We start from the raw sequence: 22009 nt of genomic DNA on the forward strand, positions 1-22009 counted from the left end.
GCTCATTGCAAACACGCCAGAAAGTGTTTTTCTGTGTTCCAATTGTTAGTATAAACAAATACGCAGTCTCCTGAAAGCAAGCTGTGCTCTGACAGTCTTTCTTATGGAGCGCAGTTCAGCTAATAAAACTCTTTCTGCCTTTCATTGCAAGCGAGCCCGAAAGTGTTTTTATGCTTCATAATGGGTTGTAAAAGCAAAGATGCAGTTTGCTGAAAACAAGTTGTTCTTTGACAGTCTTGAATACTGAGTGCGGTTCAGTTAATAAAACTGTCTTTCTGGTGCTCATTGCAAACACGCCAGAAAGTGTTTTTCTGTGTTCCAATTGCTAGTATAAAGAAATACGCAGTCTGCTGAAAGCAAGCTGTGCTCTGACAGTCATTCTTATGGAGTGCAGTTCAGCTAATAAAACTCTTTCTGCCTTTCATTGCAAGCGAGCCCGAAAGTGTTTTTATGCTTCATAATGGACTGTAAAAGCAAAGATGCAGTTTGCTGAAAACAAGTTGTTCTTTGACAGTCTTGAATACTAAGTGCGGTTCAGTTAATAAAACTGTCTTTCTGGTGCTCATTGCAAACAAACAAGAAAGTGTTTTTCTGTGTTCTACTTGTTAGTATAAACAAATATGCATTCTGCTGAAAGCAAGCTGTGCTCTGACAGTCTTTCTTATGGAGTGCAGTTCAGCTAATAAAACTCTTTCTGCCTTTCATTGCAAGCGAGCCCGAAAGTGTTTTTATGCTTCATAATGGGTTGTAAAAGCAAAGATGCAGTTTGCTGAAAACAAGTTGTTCTTTGACAGTCTTGAATACTGAGTGCGGTTCAGTTAATAAAACTGTCTTTCTGGTGCTCATTGCAAACACGCCAGAAAGTGTTTTTCTGTGTTCCAATTGTTAGTATAAACAAATACGCAGTCTGCTGAAAGCAAGCTGTGCTCTGACAGTCTTTCTTATGGAGCGCAGTTCAGCTAATAAAACTCTTTCTGCCTTTCATTGCAAACAAGCCCGAAAGTGTTTTTATGCTTCATAATGGATTGTAAAAGCAAAGATGCAGTTTGCTCAAAAAAAGTTTATCTTTGACAGTCTTGAATACTGAGTGCAGTTGAGTTAATAAAACTGTCTTTCTGGTGCTCATTGCAAGCAAGCCAGAAAGTGTTTTTCTGTGTTCCAATTGCTAGTATAAAGAAATACGCAGTCTGCTGAAAGCAAGCTGTGCTCTGACAGTCATTCTTATGGAGTGCAGTTCAGCTAATAAAACTCTTTCTGCCTTTCATTGCAAGCGAGCCCGAAAGTGTTTTTATGCTTCATAATGGACTGTAAAAGCAAAGATGCAGTTTGCTGAAAACAAGTTGTTCTTTGACAGTCTTGAATACTGAGTGCGGTTCAGTTAATAAAACTGTCTTTCTGGTGCTCATTGCAAACACGCCAGAAAGTGTTTTTCTGTGTTCCAATTGTTAGTATAATCAAATACGCAGTCTGCTGAAAGCAAGCTGTGCTCTGACAGTCTTTCTTATGGAGCGCAGTTCAGCTAATAAAACTCTTTCTGCCTTTCATTGCAAGCAAGCCCGAAAGTGTTTTTATGCTTCATAATGGGTTGTAAAAGCAAAGATGCAGTTTGCTGAAAACAAGTTGTTCTTTGACAGTCTTGAATACTGAGTGCGGTTCAGTTAATAAAACTGTCTTTCTGGTGCTCATTGCAAGCAAGCCAGAAAGTGTTTTTCTGTGTTCCAATTGCTAGTATAAACAAATAAGCAGTCTGCTGAAAGCAAGCTGTGCTCTGACAGTCTTTCTTATGGAGTGCAGTTCAGCTAATAAAACTCTTTCTGCCTTTCATTGCAAGCGAGCCCGAAAGTGTTTTTATGCTTCATAACGGGTTGTAAAAGCAAAGATGCAGTTTGCTGAAAACAAGTTGTTCTTTGACAGTCTTGAATACTGAGTGCGGTTCAGTTAATAAAACTGTCTTTCTGGTGCTCATTGCAAACAAACCAGAAATTTTTTTTCTGTGTTCTACTTGTTAGTATAAACAAATATGCAGTCTGCTGAAAGCAAGCTGTGCTCTGACAGTCTTTCTTATGGAGTGCAGTTCAGCTAATAAAACTCTTTCTGCCTTTCATTGCAAGCAAGCCCGAAAGTGTTTTTATGCTTCATAACGGGTTGTAAAAGCAAAGATGCAGTTTGCTGAAAACAAGTTGTTCTTTGACAGTCTTGAATACTGAGTGCAGTTGAGTTAATAAAACTGTCTTTCTGGTGCTCATTGCAAACACGCCAGAAAGTGTTTTTCTGTGTTCCAATTGTTAGTATAAACAAATACGCAGTCTCCTGAAAGCAAGCTGTGCTCTGACAGTCTTTCTTATGGAGCGCAGTTCAGCTAATAAAACTCTTTCTGCCTTTCATTGCAAGCGAGCCCGAAAGTGTTTTTATGCTTCATAATGGGTTGTAAAAGCAAAGATGCAGTTTGCTGAAAACAAGTTGTTCTTTGACAGTCTTGAATACTGAGTGCGGTTCAGTTAATAAAACTGTCTTTCTGGTGCTCATTGCAAACACGCCAGAAAGTGTTTTTCTGTGTTCCAATTGTTAGTATAAACAAATACGCAGTCTGCTGAAAGCAAGCTGTGCTCTGACAGTCTTTCTTATGGAGCGCAGTTCAGCTAATAAAACTCTTTCTGCCTTTCATTGCAAGCGAGCCCGAAAGTGTTTTTATGCTTCATAACGGGTTGTAAAAGCAAAGATGCAGTTTGCTGAAAACAAGTTGTTCTTTGACAGTCTTGAATACTGAGTGCGGTTCAGTTAATAAAACTGTCTTTCCGGTGCTCATTGCAAACACGCCAGAAAGTGTTTTTCTGTGTTCCAATTGTTAGTATAAACAAATACGCAGTCTGCTGAAAGCAAGCTGTGCTCTGACAGTCTTTCTTATGGAGTGCAGTTCAGCTAATAAAACTCTTTCTGCCTTTCATTGCAAGCGAGCCCGAAAGTGTTTTTATGCTTCATAACGGGTTGTAAAAGCAAAGATGCAGTTTGCTGAAAACAAGTTGTTCTTTGACAGTCTTGAATACTGAGTGCGGTTCAGTTAATAAAACTGTCTTTCTGGTGCTCATTGCAAACAAACCAGAATTTTTTTTTCTGTGTTCTACTTGTTAGTATAAACAAATATGCAGTCTGCTGAAAGCAAGCTGTGCTCTGACAGTCTTTCTTATGGAGTGCAGTTCAGCTAATAAAACTCTTTCTGCCTTTCATTGCAAGCGAGCCCGAAAGTGTTTTTATGCTTCATAACGGGTTGTAAAAGCAAAGATGCAGTTTGCTGAAAACAAGTTGTTCTTTGACAGTCTTGAATAATGAGTGCGGTTCAGTTAATAAAACTGTCTTTCTGGTGCTCATTGCAAGCAAGCCAGAAAGTGTTTTTCTGTGTTCCAATTGCTAGTATAAAGAAATACGCAGTCTGCTGAAAGCAAGCTGTGCTCTGACAGTCTTTCTTATGGAGTGCAGTTCAGCTAATAAAACTCTTTCTGCCTTTCATTGCAAGCGAGCCCGAAAGTGTTTTTATGCTTCATAACGGGTTGTAAAAGCAAAGATGCAGTTTGCTGAAAACAAGTTGTTCTTTGACAGTCTTGAATACTGAGTGCGGTTCAGTTAATAAAACTGTCTTTCTGGTGCTCATTGCAAGCAAGCCAGAAAGTGTTTTTCTGTGTTCCAATTGCTAGTATAAAGAAATACGCAGTCTGCTGAAAGCAAGCTGTGCTCTGACAGTCTTTCTTATGGAGCGCAGTTCAGCTAATAAAACTCTTTCTGCCTTTCATTGCAAGCGAGCCCGAAAGTGTTTTTATGCTTCATAATGGGTTGTAAAAGCAAAGATGCAGTTTGCTGAAAACAAGTTGTTCTTTGACAGTCTTGAATACTGAGTGCGGTTCAGTTAATAAAACTGTCTTTCTGGTGCTCATTGCAAACACGCCAGAAAGTGTTTTTCTGTGTTCCAATTGCTAGTATAAAGAAATACGCAGTCTGCTGAAAGCAAGCTGTGCTCTGACAGTCATTCTTATGGAGTGCAGTTCAGCTAATAAAACTCTTTCTGCCTTTCTTTGCAAGCGAGCCCGAAAGTGTTTTTATGCTTCATAATGGACTGTAAAAGCAAAGATGCAGTTTGCTGAAAACAAGTTGTTCTTTGACAGTCTTGAATACTGAGTGCGGTTCAGTTAATAAAACTGTCTTTCTGGTGCTCATTGCAAACAAACAAGAAAGTGTTTTTCTGTGTTCTACTTGTTAGTATAAACAAATATGCATTCTGCTGAAAGCAAGCTGTGCTCTGACAGTCTTTCTTATGGAGTGCAGTTCAGCTAATAAAACTCTTTCTGCCTTTCATTGCAAGCGAGCCCGAAAGTGTTTTTATGCTTCATAACGGGTTGTAAAAGCAAAGATGCAGTTTGCTGAAAACAAGTTGTTCTTTGACAGTCTTGAATACTGAGTGCGGTTCAGTTAATAAAACTGTCTTTCTGGTGCTCATTGCAAACACGCCAGAAAGTGTTTTTCTGTGTTCCAATTGTTAGTATAAACAAATACGCAGTCTGCTGAAAGCAAGCTGTGCTCTGACAGTCTTTCTTATGGAGCGCAGTTCAGCTAATAAAACTCTTTCTGCCTTTCATTGCAAGCGAGCCCGAAAGTGTTTTTATGCTTCATAACGGGTTGTAAAAGCAAAGATGCAGTTTGCTGAAAACAAGTTGTTCTTTGACAGTCTTGAATACTGAGTGCGGTTCAGTTAATAAAACTGTCTTTCCGGTGCTCATTGCAAACACGCCAGAAAGTGTTTTTCTGTGTTCCAATTGTTAGTATAAACAAATACGCAGTCTGCTGAAAGCAAGCTGTGCTCTGACAGTCTTTCTTATGGAGCGCAGTTCAGCTAATAAAACTCTTTCTGCCTTTCATTGCAAGGAAGCCCGAAAGTGTTTTTATGCTTCATAATGGATTGTAAAAGCAAAGATGCAGTTTGCTGAAAACAAGTTTATCTTTGACAGTCTTGAATACTAAGTGCGGTTCAGTTAATAAAACTGTCTTTCTGGTGCTCATTGCAAACAAACCAGAAAGTATTTTTCTGTGTTCTACTTGTTAGTATAAACAAATATGCAGTCTGCTGAAAGCAAGCTGTGCTCTGACAGTCTTTCTTATGGAGCGCAGTTCAGCTAATAAAACTCTTTCTGCCTTTCATTGCTAGCGAGCCCGAAAGTGTTTTTATGCTTCATAACGGGTTGTAAAAGCAAAGATGCAGTTTGCTGAAAACAAGTTGTTCTTTGACAGTCTTGAATACTAAGTGCAGTTGAGTTAATAAAACTGTCTTTCTGGTGCTCATTGCAAGCAAGCCAGAAAGTGTTTTTCTGTGTTCCAATTGCTAGTATAAAGAAATACGCAGTCTGCTGAAAGCAAGCTGTGCTCTGACAGTCTTTCTTATGGAGTGCAGTTCAGCTAATAAAACTCTTTCTGCCTTTCATTGCAAGCGAGCCCGAAAGTGTTTTTATGCTTCATAACGGGTTGTAAAAGCAAAGATGCAGTTTGCTGAAAACAAGTTGTTCTTTGACAGTCTTGAATACTGAGTGCGGTTCAGTTAATAAAACTGTCTTTCTGGTGCTCATTGCAAACACGCCAGAAAGTGTTTTTCTGTGTTCCAATTGTTAGTATAAACAAATACGCAGTCTGCTGAAAGCAAGCTGTGCTCTGACAGTCTTTCTTATGGAGCGCAGTTCAGCTAATAAAACTCTTTCTGCCTTTCATTGCAAGCGAGCCCGAAAGTGTTTTTATGCTTCATAACGGGTTGTAAAAGCAAAGATGCAGTTTGCTGAAAACAAGTTGTTCTTTGACAGTCTTGAATACTGAGTGCGGTTCAGTTAATAAAACTGTCTTTCCGGTGCTCATTGCAAACACGCCAGAAAGTGTTTTTCTGTGTTCCAATTGTTAGTATAAACAAATACGCAGTCTGCTGAAAGCAAGCTGTGCTCTGACAGTCTTTCTTATGGAGTGCAGTTCAGCTAATAAAACTCTTTCTGCCTTTCATTGCAAGCGAGCCCGAAAGTGTTTTTATGCTTCATAACGGGTTGTAAAAGCAAAGATGCAGTTTGCTGAAAACAAGTTGTTCTTTGACAGTCTTGAATACTGAGTGCGGTTCAGTTAATAAAACTGTCTTTCTGGTGCTCATTGCAAACAAACCAGAATTTTTTTTTCTGTGTTCTACTTGTTAGTATAAACAAATATGCAGTCTGCTGAAAGCAAGCTGTGCTCTGACAGTCTTTCTTATGGAGTGCAGTTCAGCTAATAAAACTCTTTCTGCCTTTCATTGCAAGCGAGCCCGAAAGTGTTTTTATGCTTCATAACGGGTTGTAAAAGCAAAGATGCAGTTTGCTGAAAACAAGTTGTTCTTTGACAGTCTTGAATACTGAGTGCGGTTCAGTTAATAAAACTGTCTTTCTGGTGCTCATTGCAAGCAAGCCAGAAAGTGTTTTTCTGTGTTCCAATTGCTAGTATAAAGAAATACGCAGTCTGCTGAAAGCAAGCTGTGCTCTGACAGTCTTTCTTATGGAGTGCAGTTCAGCTAATAAAACTCTTTCTGCCTTTCATTGCAAGCGAGCCCGAAAGTGTTTTTATGCTTCATAACGGGTTGTAAAAGCAAAGATGCAGTTTGCTGAAAACAAGTTGTTCTTTGACAGTCTTGAATACTGAGTGCGGTTCAGTTAATAAAACTGTCTTTCTGGTGCTCATTGCAAGCAAGCCAGAAAGTGTTTTTCTGTGTTCCAATTGCTAGTATAAAGAAATACGCAGTCTGCTGAAAGCAAGCTGTGCTCTGACAGTCTTTCTTATGGAGCGCAGTTCAGCTAATAAAACTCTTTCTGCCTTTCATTGCAAGCGAGCCCGAAAGTGTTTTTATGCTTCATAATGGGTTGTAAAAGCAAAGATGCAGTTTGCTGAAAACAAGTTGTTCTTTGACAGTCTTGAATACTGAGTGCGGTTCAGTTAATAAAACTGTCTTTCTGGTGCTCATTGCAAACACGCCAGAAAGTGTTTTTCTGTGTTCCAATTGCTAGTATAAAGAAATACGCAGTCTGCTGAAAGCAAGCTGTGCTCTGACAGTCATTCTTATGGAGTGCAGTTCAGCTAATAAAACTCTTTCTGCCTTTCATTGCAAGCGAGCCCGAAAGTGTTTTTATGCTTCATAATGGACTGTAAAAGCAAAGATGCAGTTTGCTGAAAACAAGTTGTTCTTTGACAGTCTTGAATACTGAGTGCGGTTCAGTTAATAAAACTGTCTTTCTGGTGCTCATTGCAAACAAACAAGAAAGTGTTTTTCTGTGTTCTACTTGTTAGTATAAACAAATATGCATTCTGCTGAAAGCAAGCTGTGCTCTGACAGTCTTTCTTATGGAGTGCAGTTCAGCTAATAAAACTCTTTCTGCCTTTCATTGCAAGCGAGCCCGAAAGTGTTTTTATGCTTCATAACGGGTTGTAAAAGCAAAGATGCAGTTTGCTGAAAACAAGTTGTTCTTTGACAGTCTTGAATACTGAGTGCGGTTCAGTTAATAAAACTGTCTTTCTGGTGCTCATTGCAAACACGCCAGAAAGTGTTTTTCTGTGTTCCAATTGTTAGTATAAACAAATACGCAGTCTGCTGAAAGCAAGCTGTGCTCTGACAGTCTTTCTTATGGAGCGCAGTTCAGCTAATAAAACTCTTTCTGCCTTTCATTGCAAGCGAGCCCGAAAGTGTTTTTATGCTTCATAACGGGTTGTAAAAGCAAAGATGCAGTTTGCTGAAAACAAGTTGTTCTTTGACAGTCTTGAATACTGAGTGCGGTTCAGTTAATAAAACTGTCTTTCCGGTGCTCATTGCAAACACGCCAGAAAGTGTTTTTCTGTGTTCCAATTGTTAGTATAAACAAATACGCAGTCTGCTGAAAGCAAGCTGTGCTCTGACAGTCTTTCTTATGGAGCGCAGTTCAGCTAATAAAACTCTTTCTGCCTTTCATTGCAAGGAAGCCCGAAAGTGTTTTTATGCTTCATAATGGATTGTAAAAGCAAAGATGCAGTTTGCTGAAAACAAGTTTATCTTTGACAGTCTTGAATACTAAGTGCGGTTCAGTTAATAAAACTGTCTTTCTGGTGCTCATTGCAAACAAACCAGAAAGTATTTTTCTGTGTTCTACTTGTTAGTATAAACAAATATGCAGTCTGCTGAAAGCAAGCTGTGCTCTGACAGTCTTTCTTATGGAGCGCAGTTCAGCTAATAAAACTCTTTCTGCCTTTCATTGCTAGCGAGCCCGAAAGTGTTTTTATGCTTCATAACGGGTTGTAAAAGCAAAGATGCAGTTTGCTGAAAACAAGTTGTTCTTTGACAGTCTTGAATACTAAGTGCAGTTGAGTTAATAAAACTGTCTTTCTGGTGCTCATTGCAAGCAAGCCAGAAAGTGTTTTTCTGTGTTCCAATTGCTAGTATAAAGAAATACGCAGTCTGCTGAAAGCAAGCTGTGCTCTGACAGTCTTTCTTATGGAGTGCAGTTCAGCTAATAAAACTCTTTCTGCCTTTCATTGCAAGCGAGCCCGAAAGTGTTTTTATGCTTCATAACGGGTTGTAAAAGCAAAGATGCAGTTTGCTGAAAACAAGTTGTTCTTTGACAGTCTTGAATACTGAGTGCGGTTCAGTTAATAAAACTGTCTTTCTGGTGCTCATTGCAAACACGCCAGAAAGTGTTTTTCTGTGTTCCAATTGTTAGTATAAACAAATACGCAGTCTGCTGAAAGCAAGCTGTGCTCTGACAGTCTTTCTTATGGAGCGCAGTTCAGCTAATAAAACTCTTTCTGCCTTTCATTGCAAGCGAGCCCGAAAGTGTTTTTATGCTTCATAACGGGTTGTAAAAGCAAAGATGCAGTTTGCTGAAAACAAGTTGTTCTTTGACAGTCTTGAATACTGAGTGCGGTTCAGTTAATAAAACTGTCTTTCCGGTGCTCATTGCAAACACGCCAGAAAGTGTTTTTCTGTGTTCCAATTGTTAGTATAAACAAATACGCAGTCTGCTGAAAGCAAGCTGTGCTCTGACAGTCTTTCTTATGGAGTGCAGTTCAGCTAATAAAACTCTTTCTGCCTTTCATTGCAAGCGAGCCCGAAAGTGTTTTTATGCTTCATAACGGGTTGTAAAAGCAAAGATGCAGTTTGCTGAAAACAAGTTGTTCTTTGACAGTCTTGAATACTGAGTGCGGTTCAGTTAATAAAACTGTCTTTCTGGTGCTCATTGCAAACAAACCAGAATTTTTTTTTCTGTGTTCTACTTGTTAGTATAAACAAATATGCAGTCTGCTGAAAGCAAGCTGTGCTCTGACAGTCTTTCTTATGGAGTGCAGTTCAGCTAATAAAACTCTTTCTGCCTTTCATTGCAAGCGAGCCCGAAAGTGTTTTTATGCTTCATAACGGGTTGTAAAAGCAAAGATGCAGTTTGCTGAAAACAAGTTGTTCTTTGACAGTCTTGAATACTGAGTGCGGTTCAGTTAATAAAACTGTCTTTCTGGTGCTCATTGCAAGCAAGCCAGAAAGTGTTTTTCTGTGTTCCAATTGCTAGTATAAAGAAATACGCAGTCTGCTGAAAGCAAGCTGTGCTCTGACAGTCTTTCTTATGGAGTGCAGTTCAGCTAATAAAACTCTTTCTGCCTTTCATTGCAAGCGAGCCCGAAAGTGTTTTTATGCTTCATAACGGGTTGTAAAAGCAAAGATGCAGTTTGCTGAAAACAAGTTGTTCTTTGACAGTCTTGAATACTGAGTGCGGTTCAGTTAATAAAACTGTCTTTCTGGTGCTCATTGCAAGCAAGCCAGAAAGTGTTTTTCTGTGTTCCAATTGCTAGTATAAAGAAATACGCAGTCTGCTGAAAGCAAGCTGTGCTCTGACAGTCTTTCTTATGGAGCGCAGTTCAGCTAATAAAACTCTTTCTGCCTTTCATTGCAAGCGAGCCCGAAAGTGTTTTTATGCTTCATAATGGGTTGTAAAAGCAAAGATGCAGTTTGCTGAAAACAAGTTGTTCTTTGACAGTCTTGAATACTGAGTGCGGTTCAGTTAATAAAACTGTCTTTCTGGTGCTCATTGCAAACACGCCAGAAAGTGTTTTTCTGTGTTCCAATTGCTAGTATAAAGAAATACGCAGTCTGCTGAAAGCAAGCTGTGCTCTGACAGTCATTCTTATGGAGTGCAGTTCAGCTAATAAAACTCTTTCTGCCTTTCATTGCAAGCGAGCCCGAAAGTGTTTTTATGCTTCATAATGGACTGTAAAAGCAAAGATGCAGTTTGCTGAAAACAAGTTGTTCTTTGACAGTCTTGAATACTGAGTGCGGTTCAGTTAATAAAACTGTCTTTCTGGTGCTCATTGCAAACAAACAAGAAAGTGTTTTTCTGTGTTCTACTTGTTAGTATAAACAAATATGCATTCTGCTGAAAGCAAGCTGTGCTCTGACAGTCTTTCTTATGGAGTGCAGTTCAGCTAATAAAACTCTTTCTGCCTTTCATTGCAAGCGAGCCCGAAAGTGTTTTTATGCTTCATAACGGGTTGTAAAAGCAAAGATGCAGTTTGCTGAAAACAAGTTGTTCTTTGACAGTCTTGAATACTGAGTGCGGTTCAGTTAATAAAACTGTCTTTCTGGTGCTAATTGCAAACACGCCAGAAAGTGTTTTTCTGTGTTCCAATTGTTAGTATAAACAAATACGCAGTCTGCTGAAAGCAAGCTGTGCTCTGACAGTCTTTCTTATGGAGCGCAGTTCAGCTAATAAAACTCTTTCTGCCTTTCATTGCAAGCGAGCCCGAAAGTGTTTTTATGCTTCATAACGGGTTGTAAAAGCAAAGATGCAGTTTGCTGAAAACAAGTTGTTCTTTGACAGTCTTGAATACTGAGTGCGGTTCAGTTAATAAAACTGTCTTTCCGGTGCTCATTGCAAACACGCCAGAAAGTGTTTTTCTGTGTTCCAATTGTTAGTATAAACAAATACGCAGTCTGCTGAAAGCAAGCTGTGCTCTGACAGTCTTTCTTATGGAGCGCAGTTCAGCTAATAAAACTCTTTCTGCCTTTCATTGCAAGGAAGCCCGAAAGTGTTTTTATGCTTCATAATGGATTGTAAAAGCAAAGATGCAGTTTGCTGAAAACAAGTTTATCTTTGACAGTCTTGAATACTAAGTGCGGTTCAGTTAATAAAACTGTCTTTCTGGTGCTCATTGCAAACAAACCAGAAAGTATTTTTCTGTGTTCTACTTGTTAGTATAAACAAATATGCAGTCTGCTGAAAGCAAGCTGTGCTCTGACAGTCTTTCTTATGGAGCGCAGTTCAGCTAATAAAACTCTTTCTGCCTTTCATTGCTAGCGAGCCCGAAAGTGTTTTTATGCTTCATAACGGGTTGTAAAAGCAAAGATGCAGTTTGCTGAAAACAAGTTGTTCTTTGACAGTCTTGAATACTAAGTGCAGTTGAGTTAATAAAACTGTCTTTCTGGTGCTCATTGCAAGCAAGCCAGAAAGTGTTTTTCTGTGTTCCAATTGCTAGTATAAAGAAATACGCAGTCTGCTGAAAGCAAGCTGTGCTCTGACAGTCTTTCTTATGGAGTGCAGTTCAGCTAATAAAACTCTTTCTGCCTTTCATTGCAAGCGAGCCCGAAAGTGTTTTTATGCTTCATAACGGGTTGTAAAAGCAAAGATGCAGTTTGCTGAAAACAAGTTGTTCTTTGACAGTCTTGAATACTGAGTGCGGTTCAGTTAATAAAACTGTCTTTCTGGTGCTCATTGCAAGCAAGCCAGAAAGTGTTTTTCTGTGTTCCAATTGCTAGTATAAAGAAATACGCAGTCTGCTGAAAGCAAGCTGTGCTCTGACAGTCTTTCTTATGGAGTGCAGTTCAGCTAATAAAACTCTTTCTGCCTTTCATTGCAAGCGAGCCCGAAAGTGTTTTTATGCTTCATAACGGGTTGTAAAAGCAAAGATGCAGTTTGCTGAAAACAAGTTGTTCTTTGACAGTCTTGAATACTGAGTGCGGTTCAGTTAATAAAACTGTCTTTCTGGTGCTCATTGCAAGCAAGCCAGAAAGTGTTTTTCTGTGTTCCAATTGCTAGTATAAAGAAATACGCAGTCTGCTGAAAGCAAGCTGTGCTCTGACAGTCTTTCTTATGGAGCGCAGTTCAGCTAATAAAACTCTTTCTGCCTTTCATTGCAAGCGAGCCCGAAAGTGTTTTTATGCTTCATAATGGGTTGTAAAAGCAAAGATGCAGTTTGCTGAAAACAAGTTGTTCTTTGACAGTCTTGAATACTGAGTGCGGTTCAGTTAATAAAACTGTCTTTCTGGTGCTCATTGCAAACACGCCAGAAAGTGTTTTTCTGTGTTCCAATTGCTAGTATAAAGAAATACGCAGTCTGCTGAAAGCAAGCTGTGCTCTGACAGTCATTCTTATGGAGTGCAGTTCAGCTAATAAAACTCTTTCTGCCTTTCATTGCAAGCGAACCCGAAAGTGTTTTTATGCTTCATAACGGGTTGTAAAAGCAAAGATGCAGTTTGCTGAAAACAAGTTGTTCTTTGACAGTCTTGAATACTGAGTGCGGTTCAGTTAATAAAACTGTCTTTCTGGTGCTCATTGCAAACAAACCAGAATTTTTTTTTCTGTGTTCTACTTGTTAGTATAAACAAATATGCAGTCTGCTGAAAGCAAGCTGTGCTCTGACAGTCTTTCTTATGGAGTGCAGTTCAGCTAATAAAACTCTTTCTGCCTTTCATTGCAAGCGAGCCCGAAAGTGTTTTTATGCTTCATAACGGGTTGTAAAAGCAAAGATGCAGTTTGCTGAAAACAAGTTGTTCTTTGACAGTCTTGAATACTAAGTGCAGTTGAGTTAATAAAACTGTCTTTCTGGTGCTCATTGCAAGCAAGCCAGAAAGTGTTTTTCTGTGTTCCAATTGCTAGTATAAAGAAATACGCAGTCTGCTGAAAGCAAGCTGTGCTCTGACAGTCTTTCTTATGGAGTGCAGTTCAGCTAATAAAACTCTTTCTGCCTTTCATTGCAAGCGAGCCCGAAAGTGTTTTTATGCTTCATAACGGGTTGTAAAAGCAAAGATGCAGTTTGCTGAAAACAAGTTGTTCTTTGACAGTCTTGAATACTGAGTGCGGTTCAGTTAATAAAACTGTCTTTCTGGTGCTCATTGCAAACAAACCAGAATTTTTTTTTCTGTGTTCTACTTGTTAGTATAAACAAATATGCAGTCTGCTGAAAGCAAGCTGTGCTCTGACAGTCTTTCTTATGGAGTGCAGTTCAGCTAATAAAACTCTTTCTGCCTTTCATTGCAAGCGAGCCCGAAAGTGTTTTTATGCTTCATAACGGGTTGTAAAAGCAAAGATGCAGTTTGCTGAAAACAAGTTGTTCTTTGACAGTCTTGAATACTGAGTGCGGTTCAGTTAATAAAACTGTCTTTCTGGTGCTCATTGCAAGCAAGCCAGAAAGTGTTTTTCTGTGTTCCAATTGCTAGTATAAAGAAATACGCAGTCTGCTGAAAGCAAGCTGTGCTCTGACAGTCTTTCTTATGGAGTGCAGTTCAGCTAATAAAACTCTTTCTGCCTTTCATTGCAAGCGAGCCCGAAAGTGTTTTTATGCTTCATAACGGGTTGTAAAAGCAAAGATGCAGTTTGCTGAAAACAAGTTGTTCTTTGACAGTCTTGAATACTGAGTGCGGTTCAGTTAATAAAACTGTCTTTCTGGTGCTCATTGCAAGCAAGCCAGAAAGTGTTTTTCTGTGTTCCAATTGCTAGTATAAAGAAATACGCAGTCTGCTGAAAGCAAGCTGTGCTCTGACAGTCTTTCTTATGGAGCGCAGTTCAGCTAATAAAACTCTTTCTGCCTTTCATTGCAAGCGAGCCCGAAAGTGTTTTTATGCTTCATAATGGGTTGTAAAAGCAAAGATGCAGTTTGCTGAAAACAAGTTGTTCTTTGACAGTCTTGAATACTGAGTGCGGTTCAGTTAATAAAACTGTCTTTCTGGTGCTCATTGCAAACACGCCAGAAAGTGTTTTTCTGTGTTCCAATTGCTAGTATAAAGAAATACGCAGTCTGCTGAAAGCAAGCTGTGCTCTGACAGTCATTCTTATGGAGTGCAGTTCAGCTAATAAAACTCTTTCTGCCTTTCATTGCAAGCGAACCCGAAAGTGTTTTTATGCTTCATAACGGGTTGTAAAAGCAAAGATGCAGTTTGCTGAAAACAAGTTGTTCTTTGACAGTCTTGAATACTGAGTGCGGTTCAGTTAATAAAACTGTCTTTCTGGTGCTCATTGCAAGCAAGCCAGAAAGTGTTTTTCTGTGTTCCAATTGCTAGTATAAAGAAATACGCAGTCTGCTGAAAGCAAGCTGTGCTCTGACAGTCTTTCTTATGGAGTGCAGTTCAGCTAATAAAACTCTTTCTGCCTTTCATTGCAAGCGAGCCCGAAAGTGTTTTTATGCTTCATAACGGGTTGTAAAAGCAAAGATGCAGTTTGCTGAAAACAAGTTGTTCTTTGACAGTCTTGAATACTGAGTGCGGTTCAGTTAATAAAACTGTCTTTCTGGTGCTCATTGCAAGCAAGCCAGAAAGTGTTTTTCTGTGTTCCAATTGCTAGTATAAAGAAATACGCAGTCTGCTGAAAGCAAGCTGTGCTCTGACAGTCTTTCTTATGGAGTGCAGTTCAGCTAATAAAACTCTTTCTGCCTTTCATTGCAAGCGAGCCCGAAAGTGTTTTTATGCTTCATAACGGGTTGTAAAAGCAAAGATGCAGTTTGCTGAAAACAAGTTGTTCTTTGACAGTCTTGAATACTGAGTGCGGTTCAGTTAATAAAACTGTCTTTCTGGTGCTCATTGCAAGCAAGCCAGAAAGTGTTTTTCTGTGTTCCAATTGCTAGTATAAAGAAATACGCAGTCTGCTGAAAGCAAGCTGTGCTCTGACAGTCTTTCTTATGGAGCGCAGTTCAGCTAATAAAACTCTTTCTGCCTTTCATTGCAAGCGAGCCCGAAAGTGTTTTTATGCTTCATAACGGGTTGTAAAAGCAAAGATGCAGTTTGCTGAAAACAAGTTGTTCTTTGACAGTCTTGAATACTGAGTGCAGTTGAGTTAATAAAACTGTCTTTCTGGTGCTCATTGCAAACACGCCAGAAAGTGTTTTTCTGTGTTCCAATTGTTAGTATAAACAAATACGCAGTCTCCTGAAAGCAAGCTGTGCTCTGACAGTCTTTCTTATGGAGCGCAGTTCAGCTAATAAAACTCTTTCTGCCTTTCATTGCAAGCGAGCCCGAAAGTGTTTTTATGCTTCATAATGGGTTGTAAAAGCAAAGATGCAGTTTGCTGAAAACAAGTTTATCTTTGACAGTCTTGAATACTAAGTGCGGTTCAGTTAATAAAACTGTCTTTCTGGTGCTCATTGCAAACAAACCAGAAAGTATTTTTCTGTGTTCTACTTGTTAGTATAAACAAATATGCAGTCTGCTGAAAGCAAGCTGTGCTCTGACAGTCTTTCTTATGGAGCGCAGTTCAGCTAATAAAACTCTTTCTGCCTTTCATTGCTAGCGAGCCCGAAAGTGTTTTTATGCTTCATAACGGGTTGTAAAAGCAAAGATGCAGTTTGCTGAAAACAAGTTGTTCTTTGACAGTCTTGAATACTGAGTGCGGTTCAGTTAATAAAACTGTCTTTCTGGTGCTCATTGCAAGCAAGCCAGAAAGTGTTTTTCTGTGTTCCAATTGCTAGTATAAAGAAATACGCAGTCTGCTGAAAGCAAGCTGTGCTCTGACAGTCTTTCTTATGGAGTGCAGTTCAGCTAATAAAACTCTTTCTGCCTTTCATTGCAAGCGAGCCCGAAAGTGTTTTTATGCTTCATAACGGGTTGTAAAAGCAAAGATGCAGTTTGCTGAAAACAAGTTGTTCTTTGACAGTCTTGAATACTGAGTGCGGTTCAGTTAATAAAACTGTCTTTCTGGTGCTCATTGCAAGCAAGCCAGAAAGTGTTTTTCTGTGTTCCAATTGCTAGTATAAAGAAATACGCAGTCTGCTGAAAGCAAGCTGTGCTCTGACAGTCTTTCTTATGGAGCGCAGTTCAGCTAATAAAACTCTTTCTGCCTTTCATTGCAAGCGAGCCCGAAAGTGTTTTTATGCTTCATAATGGGTTGTAAAAGCAAAGATGCAGTTTGCTGAAAACAAGTTGTTCTTTGACAGTCTTGAATACTGAGTGCGGTTCAGTTAATAAAACTGTCTTTCTGGTGCTCATTGCAAACACGCCAGAAAGTGTTTTTCTGTGTTCCAATTGCTAGTATAAAGAAATACGCAGTCTGCTGAAAGCAAGCTGTGCTCTGACAGTCATTCTTATGGAGTGCAGTTCAGCTAATAAAACTCTTTCTGCCTTTCATTGCAAGCGAACCCGAAAGTGTTTTTATGCTTCATAACGGGTTGTAAAAGCAAAGATGCAGTTTGCTGAAAACAAGTTGTTCTTTGACAGTCTTGAATACTGAGTGCGGTTCAGTTAATAAAACTGTCTTTCTGGTGCTCATTGCAAACAAACCAGAATTTTTTTTTCTGTGTTCTACTTGTTAGTATAAACAAATATGCAGTCTGCTGAAAGCAAGCTGTGCTCTGACAGTCTTTCTTATGGAGTGCAGTTCAGCTAATAAAACTCTTTCTGCCTTTCATTGCAAGCGAGCCCGAAAGTGTTTTTATGCTTCATAACGGGTTGTAAAAGCAAAGATGCAGTTTGCTGAAAACAAGTTGTTCTTTGACAGTCTTGAATACTAAGTGCAGTTGAGTTAATAAAACTGTCTTTCTGGTGCTCATTGCAAGCAAGCCAGAAAGTGTTTTTCTGTGTTCCAATTGCTAGTATAAAGAAATACGCAGTCTGCTGAAAGCAAGCTGTGCTCTGACAGTCTTTCTTATGGAGTGCAGTTCAGCTAATAAAACTCTTTCTGCCTTTCATTGCAAGCGAGCCCGAAAGTGTTTTTATGCTTCATAACGGGTTGTAAAAGCAAAGATGCAGTTTGCTGAAAACAAGTTGTTCTTTGACAGTCTTGAATACTGAGTGCGGTTCAGTTAATAAAACTGTCTTTCTGGTGCTCATTGCAAACAAACCAGAATTTTTTTTTCTGTGTTCTACTTGTTAGTATAAACAAATATGCAGTCTGCTGAAAGCAAGCTGTGCTCTGACAGTCTTTCTTATGGAGTGCAGTTCAGCTAATAAAACTCTTTCTGCCTTTCATTGCAAGCGAGCCCGAAAGTGTTTTTATGCTTCATAACGGGTTGTAAAAGCAAAGATGCAGTTTGCTGAAAACAAGTTGTTCTTTGACAGTCTTGAATACTGAGTGCGGTTCAGTTAATAAAACTGTCTTTCTGGTGCTCATTGCAAGCAAGCCAGAAAGTGTTTTTCTGTGTTCCAATTGCTAGTATAAAGAAATACGCAGTCTGCTGAAAGCAAGCTGTGCTCTGACAGTCTTTCTTATGGAGTGCAGTTCAGCTAATAAAACTCTTTCTGCCTTTCATTGCAAGCGAGCCCGAAAGTGTTTTTATGCTTCATAACGGGTTGTAAAAGCAAAGATGCAGTTTGCTGAAAACAAGTTGTTCTTTGACAGTCTTGAATACTGAGTGCGGTTCAGTTAATAAAACTGTCTTTCTGGTGCTCATTGCAAGCAAGCCAGAAAGTGTTTTTCTGTGTTCCAATTGCTAGTATAAAGAAATACGCAGTCTGCTGAAAGCAAGCTGTGCTCTGACAGTCTTTCTTATGGAGCGCAGTTCAGCTAATAAAACTCTTTCTGCCTTTCATTGCAAGCGAGCCCGAAAGTGTTTTTATGCTTCATAATGGGTTGTAAAAGCAAAGATGCAGTTTGCTGAAAACAAGTTGTTCTTTGACAGTCTTGAATACTGAGTGCGGTTCAGTTAATAAAACTGTCTTTCTGGTGCTCATTGCAAACACGCCAGAAAGTGTTTTTCTGTGTTCCAATTGCTAGTATAAAGAAATACGCAGTCTGCTGAAAGCAAGCTGTGCTCTGACAGTCATTCTTATGGAGTGCAGTTCAGCTAATAAAACTCTTTCTGCCTTTCATTGCAAGCGAACCCGAAAGTGTTTTTATGCTTCATAACGGGTTGTAAAAGCAAAGATGCAGTTTGCTGAAAACAAGTTGTTCTTTGACAGTCTTGAATACTGAGTGCGGTTCAGTTAATAAAACTGTCTTTCTGGTGCTCATTGCAAGCAAGCCAGAAAGTGTTTTTCTGTGTTCCAATTGCTAGTATAAAGAAATACGCAGTCTGCTGAAAGCAAGCTGTGCTCTGACAGTCTTTCTTATGGAGTGCAGTTCAGCTAATAAAACTCTTTCTGCCTTTCATTGCAAGCGAGCCCGAAAGTGTTTTTATGCTTCATAACGGGTTGTAAAAGCAAAGATGCAGTTTGCTGAAAACAAGTTGTTCTTTGACAGTCTTGAATACTGAGTGCGGTTCAGTTAATAAAACTGTCTTTCTGGTGCTCATTGCAAGCAAGCCAGAAAGTGTTTTTCTGTGTTCCAATTGCTAGTATAAAGAAATACGCAGTCTGCTGAAAGCAAGCTGTGCTCTGACAGTCTTTCTTATGGAGTGCAGTTCAGCTAATAAAACTCTTTCTGCCTTTCATTGCAAGCGAGCCCGAAAGTGTTTTTATGCTTCATAACGGGTTGTAAAAGCAAAGATGCAGTTTGCTGAAAACAAGTTGTTCTTTGACAGTCTTGAATACTGAGTGCGGTTCAGTTAATAAAACTGTCTTTCTGGTGCTCATTGCAAGCAAGCCAGAAAGTGTTTTTCTGTGTTCCAATTGCTAGTATAAAGAAATACGCAGTCTGCTGAAAGCAAGCTGTGCTCTGACAGTCTTTCTTATGGAGCGCAGTTCAGCTAATAAAACTCTTTCTGCCTTTCATTGCAAGCGAGCCCGAAAGTGTTTTTATGCTTCATAACGGGTTGTAAAAGCAAAGATGCAGTTTGCTGAAAACAAGTTGTTCTTTGACAGTCTTGAATACTGAGTGCAGTTGAGTTAATAAAACTGTCTTTCTGGTGCTCATTGCAAACACGCCAGAAAGTGTTTTTCTGTGTTCCAATTGTTAGTATAAACAAATACGCAGTCTCCTGAAAGCAAGCTGTGCTCTGACAGTCTTTCTTATGGAGCGCAGTTCAGCTAATAAAACTCTTTCTGCCTTTCATTGCAAGCGAGCCCGAAAGTGTTTTTATGCTTCATAATGGGTTGTAAAAGCAAAGATGCAGTTTGCTGAAAACAAGTTGTTCTTTGACAGTCTTGAATACTGAGTGCGGTTCAGTTAATAAAACTGTCTTTCTGGTGCTCATTGCAAACACGCCAGAAAGTGTTTTTCTGTGTTCCAATTGCTAGTATAAAGAAATACGCAGTCTGCTGAAAGCAAGCTGTGCTCTGACAGTCATTCTTATGGAGTGCAGTTCAGCTAATAAAACTCTTTCTGCCTTTCATTGCAAGCGAGCCCGAAAGTGTTTTTATGCTTCATAATGGACTGTAAAAGCAAAGATGCAGTTTGCTGAAAACAAGTTGTTCTTTGACAGTCTTGAATACTAAGTGCGGTTCAGTTAATAAAACTGTCTTTCTGGTGCTCATTGCAAACAAACAAGAAAGTGTTTTTCTGTGTTCTACTTGTTAGTATAAACAAATATGCATTCTGCTGAAAGCAAGCTGTGCTCTGACAGTCTTTCTTATGGAGTGCAGTTCAGCTAATAAAACTCTTTCTGCCTTTCATTGCAAGCGAGCCCGAAAGTGTTTTTATGCTTCATAATGGGTTGTAAAAGCAAAGATGCAGTTTGCTGAAAACAAGTTGTTCTTTGACAGTCTTGAATACTGAGTGCGGTTCAGTTAATAAAACTGTCTTTCTGGTGCTCATTGCAAACACGCCAGAAAGTGTTTTTCTGTGTTCCAATTGTTAGTATAAACAAATACGCAGTCTGCTGAAAGCAAGCTGTGCTCTGACAGTCTTTCTTATGGAGCGCAGTTCAGCTAATAAAACTCTTTCTGCCTTTCATTGCAAACAAGCCCGAAAGTGTTTTTATGCTTCATAATGGATTGTAAAAGCAAAGATGCAGTTTGCTCAAAAAAAGTTTATCTTTGACAGTCTTGAATACTGAGTGCAGTTGAGTTAATAAAACTGTCTTTCTGGTGCTCATTGCAAGCAAGCCAGAAAGTGTTTTTCTGTGTTCCAATTGCTAGTATAAAGAAATACGCAGTCTGCTGAAAGCAAGCTGTGCTCTGACAGTCATTCTTATGGAGTGCAGTTCAGCTAATAAAACTCTTTCTGCCTTTCATTGCAAGCGAGCCCGAAAGTGTTTTTATGCTTCATAATGGACTGTAAAAGCAAAGATGCAGTTTGCTGAAAACAAGTTGTTCTTTGACAGTCTTGAATACTGAGTGCGGTTCAGTTAATAAAACTGTCTTTCTGGTGCTCATTGCAAACACGCCAGAAAGTGTTTTTCTGTGTTCCAATTGTTAGTATAATCAAATACGCAGTCTGCTGAAAGCAAGCTGTGCTCTGACAGTCTTTCTTATGGAGCGCAGTTCAGCTAATAAAACTCTTTCTGCCTTTCATTGCAAGCAAGCCCGAAAGTGTTTTTATGCTTCATAATGGGTTGTAAAAGCAAAGATGCAGTTTGCTGAAAACAAGTTGTTCTTTGACAGTCTTGAATACTGAGTGCGGTTCAGTTAATAAAACTGTCTTTCTGGTGCTCATTGCAAGCAAGCCAGAAAGTGTTTTTCTGTGTTCCAATTGCTAGTATAAACAAATAAGCAGTCTGCTGAAAGCAAGCTGTGCTCTGACAGTCTTTCTTATGGAGTGCAGTTCAGCTAATAAAACTCTTTCTGCCTTTCATTGCAAGCGAGCCCGAAAGTGTTTTTATGCTTCATAACGGGTTGTAAAAGCAAAGATGCAGTTTGCTGAAAACAAGTTGTTCTTTGACAGTCTTGAATACTGAGTGCGGTTCAGTTAATAAAACTGTCTTTCTGGTGCTCATTGCAAACAAACCAGAAATTTTTTTTCTGTGTTCTACTTGTTAGTATAAACAAATATGCAGTCTGCTGAAAGCAAGCTGTGCTCTGACAGTCTTTCTTATGGAGTGCAGTTCAGCTAATAAAACTCTTTCTGCCTTTCATTGCAAGCAAGCCCGAAAGTGTTTTTATGCTTCATAACGGGTTGTAAAAGCAAAGATGCAGTTTGCTGAAAACAAGTTGTTCTTTGACAGTCTTGAATACTGAGTGCAGTTGAGTTAATAAAACTGTCTTTCTGGTGCTCATTGCAAACACGCCAGAAAGTGTTTTTCTGTGTTCCAATTGTTAGTATAAACAAATACGCAGTCTCCTGAAAGCAAGCTGTGCTCTGACAGTCTTTCTTATGGAGCGCAGTTCAGCTAATAAAACTCTTTCTGCCTTTCATTGCAAGCGAGCCCGAAAGTGTTTTTATGCTTCATAATGGGTTGTAAAAGCAAAGATGCAGTTTGCTGAAAACAAGTTGTTCTTTGACAGTCTTGAATACTGAGTGCGGTTCAGTTAATAAAACTGTCTTTCTGGTGCTCATTGCAAACACGCCAGAAAGTGTTTTTCTGTGTTCCAATTGTTAGTATAAACAAATACGCAGTCTGCTGAAAGCAAGCTGTGCTCTGACAGTCTTTCTTATGGAGCGCAGTTCAGCTAATAAAACTCTTTCTGCCTTTCATTGCAAGCGAGCCCGAAAGTGTTTTTATGCTTCATAACGGGTTGTAAAAGCAAAGATGCAGTTTGCTGAAAACAAGTTGTTCTTTGACAGTCTTGAATACTGAGTGCGGTTCAGTTAATAAAACTGTCTTTCCGGTGCTCATTGCAAACACGCCAGAAAGTGTTTTTCTGTGTTCCAATTGTTAGTATAAACAAATACGCAGTCTGCTGAAAGCAAGCTGTGCTCTGACAGTCTTTCTTATGGAGTGCAGTTCAGCTAATAAAACTCTTTCTGCCTTTCATTGCAAGCGAGCCCGAAAGTGTTTT

This window comes from Hoplias malabaricus, chromosome 6 (assembly GCF_029633855.1).
Source record: "Hoplias malabaricus isolate fHopMal1 chromosome 6, fHopMal1.hap1, whole genome shotgun sequence".
Taxonomy (NCBI): Eukaryota; Metazoa; Chordata; class Actinopteri; order Characiformes; family Erythrinidae; genus Hoplias; species Hoplias malabaricus.